We start from the raw sequence: 14,433 nt of genomic DNA on the forward strand, positions 1-14,433 counted from the left end.
CGTGGCATTGCGCTCAAGGAGTAGAGGGCAGACTGCAGATTTCTTTCCTGCAATACATCGCTCCTCAGGCTGGAATCTTGCACTCCACTCTTTTGTGATCAGGGTTTAAATTGGCATTTAACAAGATCACTACAGCAGAGTAATGAGACATCACTTTAGTGCTGCAAATACCAATCTGCAGTTAAAAACTGTATGTGTCAATTGATGGCTTTGTTTCCACAGTTGTCTTGTTCGCTGTCAATCACATGGCTAAGCAAGCCTTTCAAGCAGACAGCCATAAGTGTGAGGGATGTAAGTGTAAGCGAGCGGGTTACGTGTGTTACTTGCAGTTAATTACAGTGGGGGAATGACAGGGGCTGGTGTTGGACAACGCGCCTTGGAGTGAAGCCTGCAGGAGACGCCGGCAGCGAGGAGGCAGGTTTGTGCAAACCTCCGGGCGAAGGCTGCCCGGGGCCGGGGGCTGCGGAGCGGGGACTCTGCCCCCAGCCCAGCGGGGCTCCTGGGGCTGCCTGGGCTGAGCTGAGACACGGTTTGCTCCTCTGACCTGGCCAGGTCGTGGGTTTTGGCTTCGGCGTGAGGTCTAACAAATGAATCCTCCAGCTTCTCTTGCCTTCTCCCTCGCCTGCAGAAGCAAGCAGATATCGGGGGGCAGAAGTAGCCGCGAAGGACGAAAACCCCGTGCCCCGGCAGAAGCTCTGGGAGGGGAAGCAGAGCAAACCCCAGGGAAACACCGGGCGAAGGAGAGGAGCAATGCAAACACGCTGGCTGCTGGCGAAGCTTTGACCTTGCCAGGCGGGTGGAAAGGCTGCTGAGATGCTGATATACGGCTTTACCGTTCTCATCCAAGCCACATTTCAACAGACATCCCTTTAGCACTGTGTCATATCACGGCCGAGTGCTCCGTGTGCTGGAGGTACTGGGGACGGAGGGAGAGCGATGGCGACAAGGCAGGAATGCAGGTCAAGGCCACGGAGGGGGTGCAGCTCCCCACTTGTGTTCTCTGTGCGGCAGACAGCGCGGTCGGTGACTGCGGGTCGGGGCTGGGACGCCCGGAGGGTGCTGTGTGCGGACGGGCAGGCAGCCCGGCATCGGCATCTCCGCGCGGGCAAGGGGATCTCAGCGGCAGAGAAGAGCGGGGGGAGCGCGGCTGCGGTGCGAAGCCCCCCCCGGGCAGAGCTGCGCCCCAGCAAGGCGTGGGGCCGTGCCAGGGCTCTGCAATGCCCCGTTAAAAGCAAACCCAGGTTTCTCTAGCAGCAACAAACCACCCCCAGCCCTGCAAGCCAGGCAGCCCCTGGGGGGGGGCACGCAGCAGGAGGGCAGTGCTGCCCCACCGAGCGCCCCGGCCCCCCCGTATCCGCCGGGAAGCGCCTCTAATCCCCTTATTATGAGGTCAGAGCTCCGCTCCTGGTCACAAATATATTAATTTTTAATTTTCCCACCACTGGCCCCAGATGAGCTCCCACTCCCCACAGATGGGCTCCCCCTCACCAGCCGGGTACTGGGGTCCCGCAGCCGGGGCTGGGGGGGCAGGCAGGCTGGGTGGGGGGGCGGCGGGTGGACGAAGGGTGCAGGGGGATTTTAATTCAGCCAGAAAAATTGTATGTGGGATGAAAGGAAGCAGAGGGAGAGGACTGGGGGGGGTGCAAGAAGGGCTAAAACCAGCCCCGCATTGGGGGAGCATGGGGGGCTTGTGGGCGCCCTGCACCAGCCTTCCCCCTGGAAATGGGCGCAGCTAAGGCTGACCCCAAAATGGAAATCCTTTCCTGTGAAAAATGCTCTGCTTTTCTAGTAACAGGAGACATTCCTGAAATTGGGTGAAACGTCACGGGTTCCCTCGACATTCCCTGTCTTTCAGGGACTTAGAAGTACCAGACAATCTGTAACGAACACACACGTCATGCCCAGGCTGTGGGGAACTGCCAGCATGTGGCATTTATTTAGTTATTGTAAGGGAAGGCAGAGAATTTAAGGTTTGCAGCTAACAATTCACCACGCATGAATGCCTGGAAAAAAATCCAGCCCAACTTCCCGTTCAGAAGTCTGGAAGATGTAGTCCAAGAGCCCTGTCCTGCGCCCAGCTGGGAGAGTCCCTCGGAGCACCGCCGGCAAGACCCCCAGCGCATCTCAAGGGTTTTGGACTCTGGTGCTCTGGGCTGGTCAGTGAAACACAAACTCCTGAAGCCTCCAGCATTTTAAAAAAAAAATCCTCATGTAAATGCACTTTGTCTCCTGCACCAGCTGTCACAACCTTACTGCTGCTGCAGGTTGACTGACTTTTGGGTAGATGCATGTGGAAAAAGAGATGCTCAAAGAAGGTGGTCTCTCCTTTTTTTTTTTTCCTTTTTTCCCTCTTTTACTTTTCCCCTTTTTCCCTTTTCCCCCTTTTCCCCTTCTCCTTCTCTTTCTCCTTCTCCTTCCTTTTTTTCCCTAACCCACTGGAAAGAGCGTTGGTGTATGGCTGGGAAATCCTCCGGATGAACTGAAGGCGGATGCTATGGATGAGCTGATGGCGGATCCCCCGGATGAGCTGATGGCCGTGCATCTGACGGCAGCTGCGTGGGTTCAGCGTGCGGGAGGATGGCCGTGTTGGCCAGCTAGCCCCACCAAACGTTTGCAGAGGAGAGTGTATGGGATGAAGGACCTGTTCCTCCACCCCTGTTCTCTCTCCCCGGGGCTCGCACGGGACGATGCCTGCGAGGTGCCCAGCCCAGAGCCCGGGTGCTGCCTCCTGCCTGGGCTGGCCCCGTGCTCGGAGCAGGTATTCCACCGGCAGCTTGGCAGGTCCCAGCCCCTGGTGCAGTTCCAGCCGCTTGTCAGTGCTGGAAAAAATTTATTGCTAATTCTGCAGAGACGTCACTGCACAGTCCCAGGAATGAAAGGAGGAGTGGAATTTCAGCCAACCTGCTTGCAAGAAAAACACCAAAACCCCTTGCTAAAAATTGAGAGCATTTTTTTAAAACCAGCTGATTGCTTTGTTAGGAGTCTTGCAGGATTTTTGTGCCTGCCTGAGAAATCTGTTGTGCAGCTTGAAGGAGATGTTCCCCTCGTCGGGGACCTCAGGCTCCTTGAGCAACCACGCAGCACTTCCCACCTGAGATGTGGCCCTCTGAAAACATTTTGAGAAGCAGCAGCAGAAGAGATTTCATCTCTCTAACCCAAAAAATACGTGGAAAGAAATTATTGTGTTATGAGCAAACTGGCAGGGGATGGCAATTCTGCCTCTCAACAATTTCAACAGCTTGAAATTGATTGTTTTTTCTGCTGGGAACAAAATCTGACCTCCTGTAAGGTCTGGCAGAATGGGATGGTGTTGAAACGTCCATTTCCAAATCAGAAGAATTGGGGGTTTGATTTGTGAGCATCTGCCTCCCTCTCTCCGCTCAGAGGTGACGGCAGAATCCTTGACCTAACCTGTTGAAAATGGCATCGAAATCAATGCGCCTCCACAAGAGTGCTCACTTCTGATGAAATCCTGTATTTAGACAAAAACAGGCTTGATGAAGAAACGGTCCCACCAGTTTATCCTGGCACCTGCAGCACTGCTGAGGGGACTGACAGGCTGCAGCGGAGTCAGGCTGGGACCCCCCCCATCCTAAAAGGCGAAGGGATGAGTTTGGTTTCCTTGCGCTAGGGCAGGTGGGAGGGCAGGTCTCTGCCCCGCGGGCACCAGCAGCCGGGCTGCGGCATGGGGAGCACGGACATGGGGAGCACGGACATGGGGATCCCGGACATGGGGATCCCGGACACGGGGAGCCTGGGCATGGGGAGCCTGGGCATGGGGAGCCCGCTCTGGCGTGCGGAGATGCTGGGCAGGCTGGTGCGAACGCTCCCTGGGGGGCATCGCTCCCCCCTGGACCGGGGTTCACGCAGACTGCTGCTGTCCCCAGTGGGGTGCAGCTCCCGTGTGGTGAGATGAAAACTCACACGGAGCCGAGCGGGTGACGGCTGTCGCGGTGTGACACCTCTGCTGCGCAAACAGCCGGGCAGCTCGGAGGCTCACACGCTAAGCTCAGCATCCTCACAACGCCTGTGCCAGCGCCTGCGGGTGTCGGCGTGCGTGCCCGCTTGCTGGCAGCGCTTCGTGCTCCCCGGGGAACCGGCTGCGACACAGACCAGCCACGAGCAAATGTCCCCCTCGGCGGTGACCCCGCGGAGCCGGCGGTGCCGAGGAGGATGCGGCACAGACGAGTCGGGGCGACGGCTTTGGCAGGGACGGGTGGATGGTGCGAATCTGGTGATGCCGATGGGGTTGGACGGGGTCAGAGCGGCCAGTGCTGGCCCAGGCACGGGGACTTGCTTTGGAGGGAACGTGCTCCGTGCGGGGAAGCGGGGCTACAAGCGACCGGCACCCCTGCAGCCCTGGCAGCCCATGCAGAGGGAGAGGAGGCAGGTCCGAAGGAGGGATGGGTGATTGCCCCCTTGTCAAGCCCCTGCGGAGGGGTGCAGGCAGGGGCACGTGGGTCTGGCCGTGCCGGGGCGGGCAGCCCTGCTCCGTGAGCCGCGGGAGAAGGGAAGCGAGTGTTTGGAATTGTTTGGCGCAGGAGGGAATGAGCTGAAGACTATGTCAAGCTCTGTAAATATTTATCAGATGAATGAGAGCAGGGGTTTGAAACGTTAGACAGCTGAGAAATGGCTGTTTTAATAATTCTCCTGATAAATTAAAACTTAGGGCAGGGGGGTGGGGAGTGGGTCAGGGGAGGAGGGGAGTTGTTTAGAGATTCAGGGCTTGAGAAGCCGTCCTGGGCTGAGATGGGGCCGCAGCCGGTGAGCCCAGGCCTTCGCCCTTGGGGACGAGGATGAGGAGCAAAGCACCTCTTGCCTACCAGGATGCTGGGGCAGCCCTGCAGGACCCGGGCACTGGGGAGCCGCAGGTCTCTGCTGTCTCCCACGGCGTGTGCAGGGCTGGTTTTAGGGAGGACGCACGAGAGGCAGAGCAGTCCCTTGGCAGACCGGGGCTGCTCCAGAGTAATGGTAGGACAAGAGCGGAATGGTGAGCTGGCTGGTAACTGCAGACCAGCTCACGGATCCCCCGCCTGCCTTGGCCACTTCTCGTCAGACTTAGGGATACATAAGGGAAAAAGACCCAGTTCTCGTTGTTCGGACCTAACATTCATCCTGCGGTCAAGCACAGCGGCGGTTTGCAAGCAGGGCTCTGGTTATGCCACTCCCGACGTTCAGCTCTCGCCGTTTTCTCAATTAAGCATCTAAAGCTCCGTGCCGAAGGAATGCAGGACCAGACTAGCCCCCGCCTTGCAATCCTCCCTCTGCATCTACTTGGAGCCGTGCCTGGGCTAGGACACGGCTCTGACTCACTGCTTTCCGCGGAGGCACAATCAGCTTCTGGCAGGGAATACGTGAAATTGTAATGCTGGGGCTTGGCAGGTGAGCGTGGGGGAAGCTAAACTTCAAGTAGTTTGCTTTCAGATGTGTTTGCAAGTTTGGAGCCTGCACGTAGAGTTGATTAATTGCTGGGGATCTTGGAAGGGTTGTTTTTTTTTTTTAAATAGTGTTATTTTAAACAAAACTTTGCAGTTCCCCTTTAAAGGAGACATCTGGGCTCAATGTGGCAGGCAGGGAAGAGGCAGCGAGAGCAGAGATGATCACAGGGAGAAGTATGCACAGGAAAAATTCCATCGCTATGGGGAATTCACGAGGCAGCTCTCCTCTTTGCTGAGCCAGCATCTGTTTGCAAGGCTCAGACCCGGGCACGGGGCATGCCCACCCTCCTGGCCGCGGCCGTGCCCTGGCCAGCCGTCTGCATCGCCGGGGAGGCTTGGTGGGACGGGGGGTCCTTTGGCCGGGGACCTGCTGGGGTCTTGGCCCCCCGTTTTGCTGCAGGAAGGTGAGCCGAGGTGAGATCCGGCTTCTCTGCAGCTTCCAGGCGAGAACGGTTCAGAGATAAAAAGCCATAACGGCACTTATGAATAGTCGTGCTATGGATTCAGCAGGAACACTCGTATTACTGCCGGTGAGGCAAACAGAAGAAAAATATGGGGAGATAAACCTTCCCGCCTCAGCTCCTAAAGCATCCTCCAGCTCCCTGGAGCTGGGTAGAAATCTCTCATCTGTGCAGGCTGCCCCATCAATGTTCTTTATGGGTCGTCTCGGGCCTTTCCTGCCGCAGCTGGTAGCGGGCGCTGGGAGGGATAGGTGTTTAGACCAAGAGGAGCTCCGGGCTGGCCCTTTACGGCAGCTCTTAGGCTCCTGTGTTATCCGGGCTTTGGGGCAAGCTGAAGCACAGCTGAGACAGAGGAATAAAGCCAGGCTTTTTTATTTATTTATCTTTTAATGCTCTGCCATATTCACCTTTCAGGAAATTCCCGTCTGCCTCCAAGTGCCCAGCTTCTTCCTTGGGCTCTGCACACCGGCTCCACATGGTTTCGTTTTCCTCACCAGCAATAATAAATCTGTTAGTGAAAGCGTCTGCTGGAGGTGTCTGCTCGCCGATAGAAAAGCCTCCCTCGCCTACGCAGGATGTCCGTGTCAACAGCTTACAAATCCTGCTCCCGCGCCGGGCCGGGAGGCGAGGGGCTGGGCTGGGGGCCCCGGGACGGGGCTGCCTTCCCTGCTGGGACGCCTGGTCAGATGCATCGACAGAGAGTTCCTTTCAGGGGGAAAAAACACCTCCAATTAACTTCGTTAACAGCCCGGTCCGCTCTGCCCAGGCTGCCGGGAGCTCGTCCTGCGGCCACCGAGGGCTGGCGCTGCCCGAGCCGGGGCACGGGGTGATGCCCTCCTTTGGGGCCTGCAGGACAAGCACGAGCTCCCACCCAGCACAGCCCCCAAAAGCTTTCTTGGGAATAAAAGCCAATTGCCTAACTTCGTACCATGGGCTGCAAGGTCTCCAAAGCCAGCCTCCCCCAAGCATGGGCCTGGGAAGCAAAAAAACATTGCCGGGTTCTCCTCATTTCAGCTAACTTCTCAGCTCTAATGGTGAGAAACGTGTATTTTTAGTGAATTGAAAGCTGAGATTAACTCATGGTCCCATGACTCTGGGAGATGGCACTTTAATAAAGCTGATAAACAAAAGCTTTCTGATAAAAATCACTTTTTTTTTTTAAATGCAACACAATTTTTTCCCTGTGGCCCCCCAGGCTCAGGTGTAGCCTGAGAGCGCCTAAGGGCAGAGACAGATAATGAAACAAGTAGGGTTGTTGGTTGTTCCCCAGCAGAAATTGCCTGTGGGTTGCTCTGAGGCTGGCAGGTGCTCTGAACTGAGGCTCCGGCTTTAAAAAAGCCTCCTTGGATTTGAAGAAAACATTGTTATTCATGTAAATCTTGTCGGTATCTCATGAAAATGATTTTGGCTGTGCTCATGGTTAAGTCTGGAAGCACTGAGGTGTGAGGGTAAACGCTTTTCTCATGCCAAGCCAAAACTGGAAATCTTTGCACTGCCAGAAATCCCCTCTTCGCTCTCCCTCCTCCCCGGCCTCCGGCGAAGGCAGCGCAGGGGTTTGCTGGGCTGGAGCTGCATTTTCTGCATTAGAACACACTCTGCATTCTCCTGGTGATGGGGGGGGTCCTCCCCCGCGGTGTCCCGGTTAAAACCAGCTCTGCGGGTGCTTGCGTGGGGGGCGGCAGGACGGTGACCAGCCGTGCCTCGGCTCTCCCGCGGGACCAGGGCACAGGTTCCTCCTGGCTGCAGATGGAGCCCAGTGCTCAGTGATACACAGCTCCTCCTCCTCCTCCTCCTCCTCCTCCTCCCAGCCGCGTGATGCTTTCCTCCCCACCAACGCTCTTCTCTCCAGGCTCTCCCAACTGTCCCCTTTTCCAAAGCTACACCCGTGTTACAGCTGAACTTGTGCTGGGATGCTGACAGAGGGCTGACTTCACAAACCAGCCCCTGGCGTTATCCTTCCCTCTGCTCCGGGTTTTTATCCGTCTTGTATAACCGGAGAGCTCTTCTGGGGACAGGAGCTATTTTTATTTCACTTCTTATACTAACTTGAGCGCACTTCTGCTGGCACAAAACAAATTCCACGTGGCAGATAATTAACGTGGCACAAGAGCCGTGCCGGGATCTATACAGACACACCAAAGGAACGAGGCCATTGCCCCAAAGATGCCTTGGAGAAGGAAAATGTTCACCGACAAGAAAACCCGTCATCAGCAGTTTATAAAGGCGTTTGTCCTGCCTCGTGGCAGGAGAGCGAAGGGAGGAAGCAATACTCTGGGGGGGTTTAACCATCCCTCCAGATCCACAGGATCACAGCCGTGATTCAGCAGCCCAGCTCCATACAGACGAACCCAAACACACAACTTAAGCTCTCCTAAACCTCCCGGCCCTCTGGCCCTCCAGTGCCGCCGGAGGGGTGGTGGGGATGCAGCAAAGCGGGTGCTCCCGGGGACGGTGAATCCTGCCGTCCACGTCCCCACTGCTGCGCCTGCGGAAAGATAAGCAGCAGATAGAAGTTGTTGTTTTCTAACAGCACAAATCAATATTTATTATAATGAAAAGGAGAGATTGATATCAGGAAAGGTGATAATAATAAAAAAACCCCAAGTCTAAACTTATTATTTCTGTGTATGGTCCAGGATAAAAAAGAAAAAATCCCCAAGTACAGCCTTTGTTGATTTCTTTTGCTTTGTAGAAACAGATTCCTCTGATATTCTCACTTAGATTTTCCCAGGCACCCTGCTGAGGTTTTGATGTTCGACTTGCATCAAGAATATTGAGCATGAAATCTAAACATTGCTTCTGGTGACAGCTGATGGAGACACAGAGCGAGGGGGCGCGCAGGGGGCCCGTACCGTACCCCGGGGGGAGCAGGACTGCCTGGATGAAGAACAGCAGCATGGGGACCGGGGAGCCACGGGTGTCTTCGGGTAGGGCAGAGCATCAGCCGGATCTGAACTATCTTTGAGGTTGTCTTTTTTATAGTAGAGTTGCAAACTCCAGAGGCCCAAATCCTGGGGTTTGCTACTGGCTTTGCTGTCAACCCGCTGGGCAGGGCTGTGTCCTCTGGGGGGGCACCAGTGGTGACTTCTTGGAGTGCAGCTTCTCTCATTACATCCCCAGAATACACAGGTTTAAAGTAAAATTACGTGAAATCAAGTGCTTTGGTACATGTGAATCTTCTCACAGAGTGAAGACGAGGGAGCATGTTAGAGCTGTGCTTCATGAGCTGCTGGAGGGCTCCTAGAAGGAGGGTGGAGGCGAGACCCGGTGCGAGACGGGGCAGTGCTGTAAAGCAGACCTCTGCGGGGGAGGCAGCAGTTTCCTGGGTGAGCTGTTGGGGAGGATGGGGAAGCTCAGAGGCAGAAGGAACAAGGCAGCCCTCGGGACGGTGTTGTAGGATGCTCAGGCAAGTCACTGTCACTGTGCCAGTTCCCTCAGCTCCTGCTCCCCAAATTCCTGCTCTTTGCACCAGTCGGCAGTGATGGAGAGCAGGGACTGGGCAGGAAAGAGATGCCTGCTCAACAAGGCAAGTGTTAGCGAGAGTGGAAACCTTTCCGATTAATCAGTAAGTTAAATTACTGTTCATTAAATCTCCACAATTCTTGTCTGTCTGTAACGGCAGCCATTAACTAATTGATTCTTCCGGGTACCGTACCTGGGTCTCTCCTGTTTCCATCGAGCCACGTCCAGACTCTCCAGCAGCACTTCTGAACATAAACAGCATTTCGGTATCAGGACCCTCACAATCAAGGCTGGGATTTGGGTCTGAGTCCTGCAGCACGCTGATAAATTGCACTTTTGGATGATTCCATTAGCCTCCCCCCGGCATCGAGTCGTTACCTCGCCTGCCCATCACTGCGCTGGTTTGCTGCGTTCCTTCTCTCCAGGGTGCCGGGAGGGGTTTCCCCTCCGTCTCCTCTCTGGATTTCCCAAACCCACCCCCTGCAACTGCACTTCACGGCAGCGCTTCTTCCTTTGCATATTGCATCCCGTTCAACTTACTCCTCTAAGATGCTGTAAAGCTCCAAAGTTTGCTCCTTCGAAGAACTTGAAGCTTTCCTCTCTTTCTCAATTTTAATTAGAGCTTCAAACACCTGCAGTAACTTTCGTCAGTTATGGTATTCCTGCTCAGCAACTTCTCGAGGATTAAAAGCTCCCCTGCCTGTTGCTGGACAGTATCTCGCATTGAGCGGGGCCCTCGCTCCACCGGCAGTTGCGGCTGAAAGCTTTATAAAGTCAGGTTAATCTGATTAGAAACCTGCAGTTTGATGAGAAGGGGTATTTTATTGCCTCACAAGGATCCCACCCTTGTGTAGTTTACAAGTGGAAAGGGTTATTTTCCTGCAATCTTCAAGTGGATCTGAAAGTCAAATGCTTTATTCCTGCTCACACACCAACACTTAAGTGCCAATTTTTGCTCTTCATAAGTCCCAGCTTCCCTGGGCCAGGCAGGATTGCGCAGGAGGTAAATGGTACAAGACCGTGAGAGTCAATCCGGGGGCTTCTGCACCAGAAGCTGGTAGGGGAAGATGTGCAACACGTCAGCATCACGGCACCGTCTCCTCCAGATGCTCTTCAGGGAAGAGTTGGCATTTAGGTTTATTACATAAACAACAAAAAAATGTTTATTACGTTGAGTTAGAAACCTCCATTGTTACATGGTCCTTTTTCGGTCTCATTGCATGTATCGCTCAGAGTTATCCCTCCAGGATGACTGCAAGTCTCACGGCATCCAGCTCCGCAGCAAGCCCGAGCAGAGCTTTGAAAATCCAACGTTTCCCAACCCAGCTGTTTGTTTCCCCAGTAACAGAAGTGGCTGCCAAGCCCTGCCCCGGGGAGGGGAACCGGAGAAGAAATGAACCCGTGGAGCCGGGCTCACGGCTGCCCATCCCCTCTCCGTGGGAGAGACCCTCCCTGGCACTGGGGGGCTTCCCACCAGGGCACGAGGCATGGCTGAAGGCTGCGGTCGGTGGTGGCCAGAGGAAGGACCTCCTTTGGTGCAAGCTGGGCTGGCAAGAGATGGAAAAGGTGATGAAGAAGAGATGGAAAAGGTGATGAAGACCGGCCGTGGGAATGAAAACCAAAGGGCCAGAGCGGATAGACTTGGAGTGCCTGGGGCAAGACAGGATGGATGCCTGTCCCACTGTTTCATCCAGACCTTGGTGTGCACAACCCTGGAGGGTCACCCACGTGGGTCAAAGTCTTCTTCCCATGGCGAGGCCAGGCCAGAGCACGAATCTGAAGTGCACGACATTTCTCTTCCCCATCCAGGCACTGAAGGAGGCGTGGAATGAATTGATGGATATTTGCAGAAACAGCGAGATAACAACATTGACTGTCATATTGCTTGTTTCTCTCCCTCTTTTTTTTTTCAGTTTCTGCAAAGTTAAGACATTATTCCGTGAACTCTCCCCAGAGGATGAGCCACTGAGTCATCTGGGTTGGTTGGTTTGGGCTATGTGGCCCAGCATGTAATTTGTGCTGTGAAGATGGACCCCCAAGCTGTTTCTGGTGAAGGAAGGATGAAATTTGTATCATCCCAATGAACTGATTCTCTTATCTGTGTTGTCTGCTCAGCATCTAATGAACTAATGAAATATGCAACAATTCAGCTATAGAACAGACCTCACTTTTAAATTAGCACTAATTAGAGATAATTATCTTGGCTGGTTTGATGTTTCTATGTAATGAGCCCGGGTTTTCTTTTATTAAGAATTGGTGTGGTCAAATATATGAAACAGCACACTGAATTTCCACAAGTGCCTTTTATTCCTGACTTATTTCAACATCTCCAAGAGGTCTGCTCTTCCTTTTGATGCCGTTTCATTTGGCTCTGTTGCTGATGCCCCTTCCCCGCGGTGGGGAGGGATGTAACGCAAGGCCCAGGTAAAAGCATTGCAATCCCTGCAGCTCCTGTCCCCCCCCATTCCCCGTTCTCGCTCCCCCCAAAACACGGCACTGGGGAAGGGGTAGGACCAACGCACGGCTCCTGCTGGCACCCGGCACTTGGGCACCGGCGAAGCGGCCAAAGGCTCCATCCCCTTCCCTGTCCCAAGCAGAAGGACCGAGGACAACCTGAGCACAGCTCGGCAGCGGGACACAGCAACCGGCAAGCTTTCTGCGCGATTCACGCTCCAAACAACACGTGCCGACGACTCCTGGAGCTCCCTTAAAAACTATCAGCTCCCGTCTGTCCCCTGGTCTCGTAGCTGCCTGCCATGGCCCAGATGCACCGTGCTCCATCTGCCTGTCTTGCTGCTGTCTCCGAACACCCCCGTCACCGCGTGCCCGTGCTGCTGACTGCCGTTCGTGCGGTTAATACGGCACGGCGCTATCTCTGCATCTCTCGCCGGGGTTTTCTAGAGCAGGGAACGCTGCAGTATCAAAGCGATCAATCACACGTAGCCAGATTACCTTTCCTATCCTACAATCAGTAATTTGCCACGGATCCCTCATTTTTCAAGGGAATTTTAACAGCCCGGCTGGTGACAAGCTGCCAGGGCAAAATGCTGTAATGTGTGATAAAATTATATATCCCTCTGTCGCAAAGCAAGGCACCCTTCCTTCCCTCTCCTCACTCCCGTAACCGGGGGAGCTGCGGGGGACGTGGGGCAGGACAGCCCGGCATCGCAAGGCCACCTAGTCAGCCCCGGGCTGCCGCCCGCACCCTGCCAAATAATTCTGTCAGCGCCTGGTTTATGGGCCCGAAACGGGAAAAAGCGAAAGGCGCCCTTTGCGTTTCGTTAGCGGGGAATAGGCATGTATGGTAAAGCGAGCCTCCAGGTCCCCCTCTCCCCACGGCACGACCACACCGGGGCTGCGTTTTGCTCCCCCCCTCGGCACGGGGAGAGCAGCGAACGCCGCGCGCTTTCCCGTCGCTTAATTGGAGCGATGCCGCGCGGTCCCCTGGCACCCGAGGGCGGGCCGGCGGTGGCAGGCAGCCAAGGTAATTATGGCTGAACGGTCCTCTCCAAGTCCCCAAAGAGTCTTTACGAATCATCGGGTAACGGCTATAGTTCAAGAGAGCACGGTCTTCGGGGAGCTGGTGTAATTACCAAGATGTTTAAGCCCTCTCTGGCACTGCTTGGCCTTGCTGCCGAGCCGCCGGGTCGATAGGAAGGCTGGCAGCGGCGGGCAGCGACAGGTCCCTGCTCGGGGACGGGCACCACGCAGCCACCGCCGGGGCTCCAGCCCTCCCCGGGGCAGGGGGGCGAACGGAGGCTGCTGACCCCCAAGAGCCACGAAAGCAGCAGGGGCGCAGCCCCGGAGGACTTTGGGCTGGGGAGGGAGAGGAGGGGGTCGCGCGTGGGGCTCAGCACCTCGCACCCCACCAGCGCAGCAACACCTCCCCCTTTATTAACAGCAATTATTTCCTTTTCCCATTTATTATGATTAACACTTGAAGGTTGCACTGGATCAAGTATTGGCTTCTGCTAAACACTTTTATAAACGCACACGTCCACAGACACGTGAAGAGCACATGCAGAGATTTCCCACACACACTTCCCAGACGTTCCTTCTAGCCCGGTACGTGCCCAAAGCGGAACCGGCGCTCAGGGACCCGCACGCTGCTCACCTGTGGCCCGTGCAAAGAGCACAAAGCCCAGGGGCTGGTTTCTCGGCTGGTAAAATGGAGCCAGTGTGGGCTAATGGTAATTTATATCCGCTGGCCCTTCCTCTTGTGTTAGCTTGGCCCTGGGCTCCCCAAGGCACGAAAAGGTCTCATAAATTCGTAAAGCTGACAGAGGGCTGCTTGGCTTCGCTGGATCCTGCAGAAACTAGATGTGCCATCTAAGGTAGTACCGCGTACCCCGTGGCTACAGAAAAATGATCTTGGCTGGATTTCCATTAAACCACTCGGCGAGCACGAGCGAGTGATTTGGGGCCATCCGGCGCTGATCGCAGGGCTCTGCAGAGCAGGTCTGCAAGCGCTCGTCATGGGGAGAAGAGGATTTGGCACGCCACGTGAACCAAAGAGGGGGAGGTCTGGTTGGGGGTTCTGCAGCAACCCCTGGGACAGACTCCTTTGCAGCAGCGAGCACGAGATGACGCTCATTGCTGCGTATCTCAAACCCAAACCTCACTGCTCTCATTCGAGGAGACCACAGCAACAGGAGACGTGAGAACATCCAAGCCCTGAGGCCACAAGGCACCTTACGAGAAGTACGTGCACTTACGAGAGGAACAAGACCCTGCAGGGTAAAGCAAAGCAAAGCACAAAGTCTTCAGCTGCTCGGAGGCTGTGCACAATCCCAGTAATTCCCCCGCCCCTCTATTCCTCTCAGCAACGCTGCCCTGCTCTTCCTCGGGCATGGGAGGAAGGACAACGGCTGACACACAAACAGGTTTCAGGCAGCGGGAAAGCACGGGTGCCCGAAGCATCCCCTAAAGCAGCAGAAGGCTCAGGCTGTGCAGCAGCTTCTTCCTTCTGCTCCGCTTTGCAGACGGGTGCCTTCTGCCACCGCAGCCCCAGCAGTCACACCGCTCACCTCCTCTCTGTCCCCTGTCACGCAGTAGGATTCACAACAACAGCT

General features: G+C 55.3%; 1 long non-coding RNA gene across 1 annotated transcript; it reads left to right on the forward strand.

Moving 5' to 3' along the window:
* The first annotated feature begins 297 nt into the window (after positions 1-297).
* On the forward strand, positions 298-6,935 carry LOC142603333 (uncharacterized). The gene is made up of 3 exons (XR_012837246.1): positions 298-418; positions 629-913; positions 6,314-6,935. It is a non-coding gene; the product is annotated as an uncharacterized LOC142603333 (long non-coding RNA).
* Positions 6,936-14,433: the final 7,498 nt, after the last annotated feature.

Source organism: Balearica regulorum, chromosome 11, assembly GCF_011004875.1.
Source record: "Balearica regulorum gibbericeps isolate bBalReg1 chromosome 11, bBalReg1.pri, whole genome shotgun sequence".
In the NCBI taxonomy this organism is placed as follows: domain Eukaryota; kingdom Metazoa; phylum Chordata; class Aves; order Gruiformes; family Gruidae; genus Balearica; species Balearica regulorum.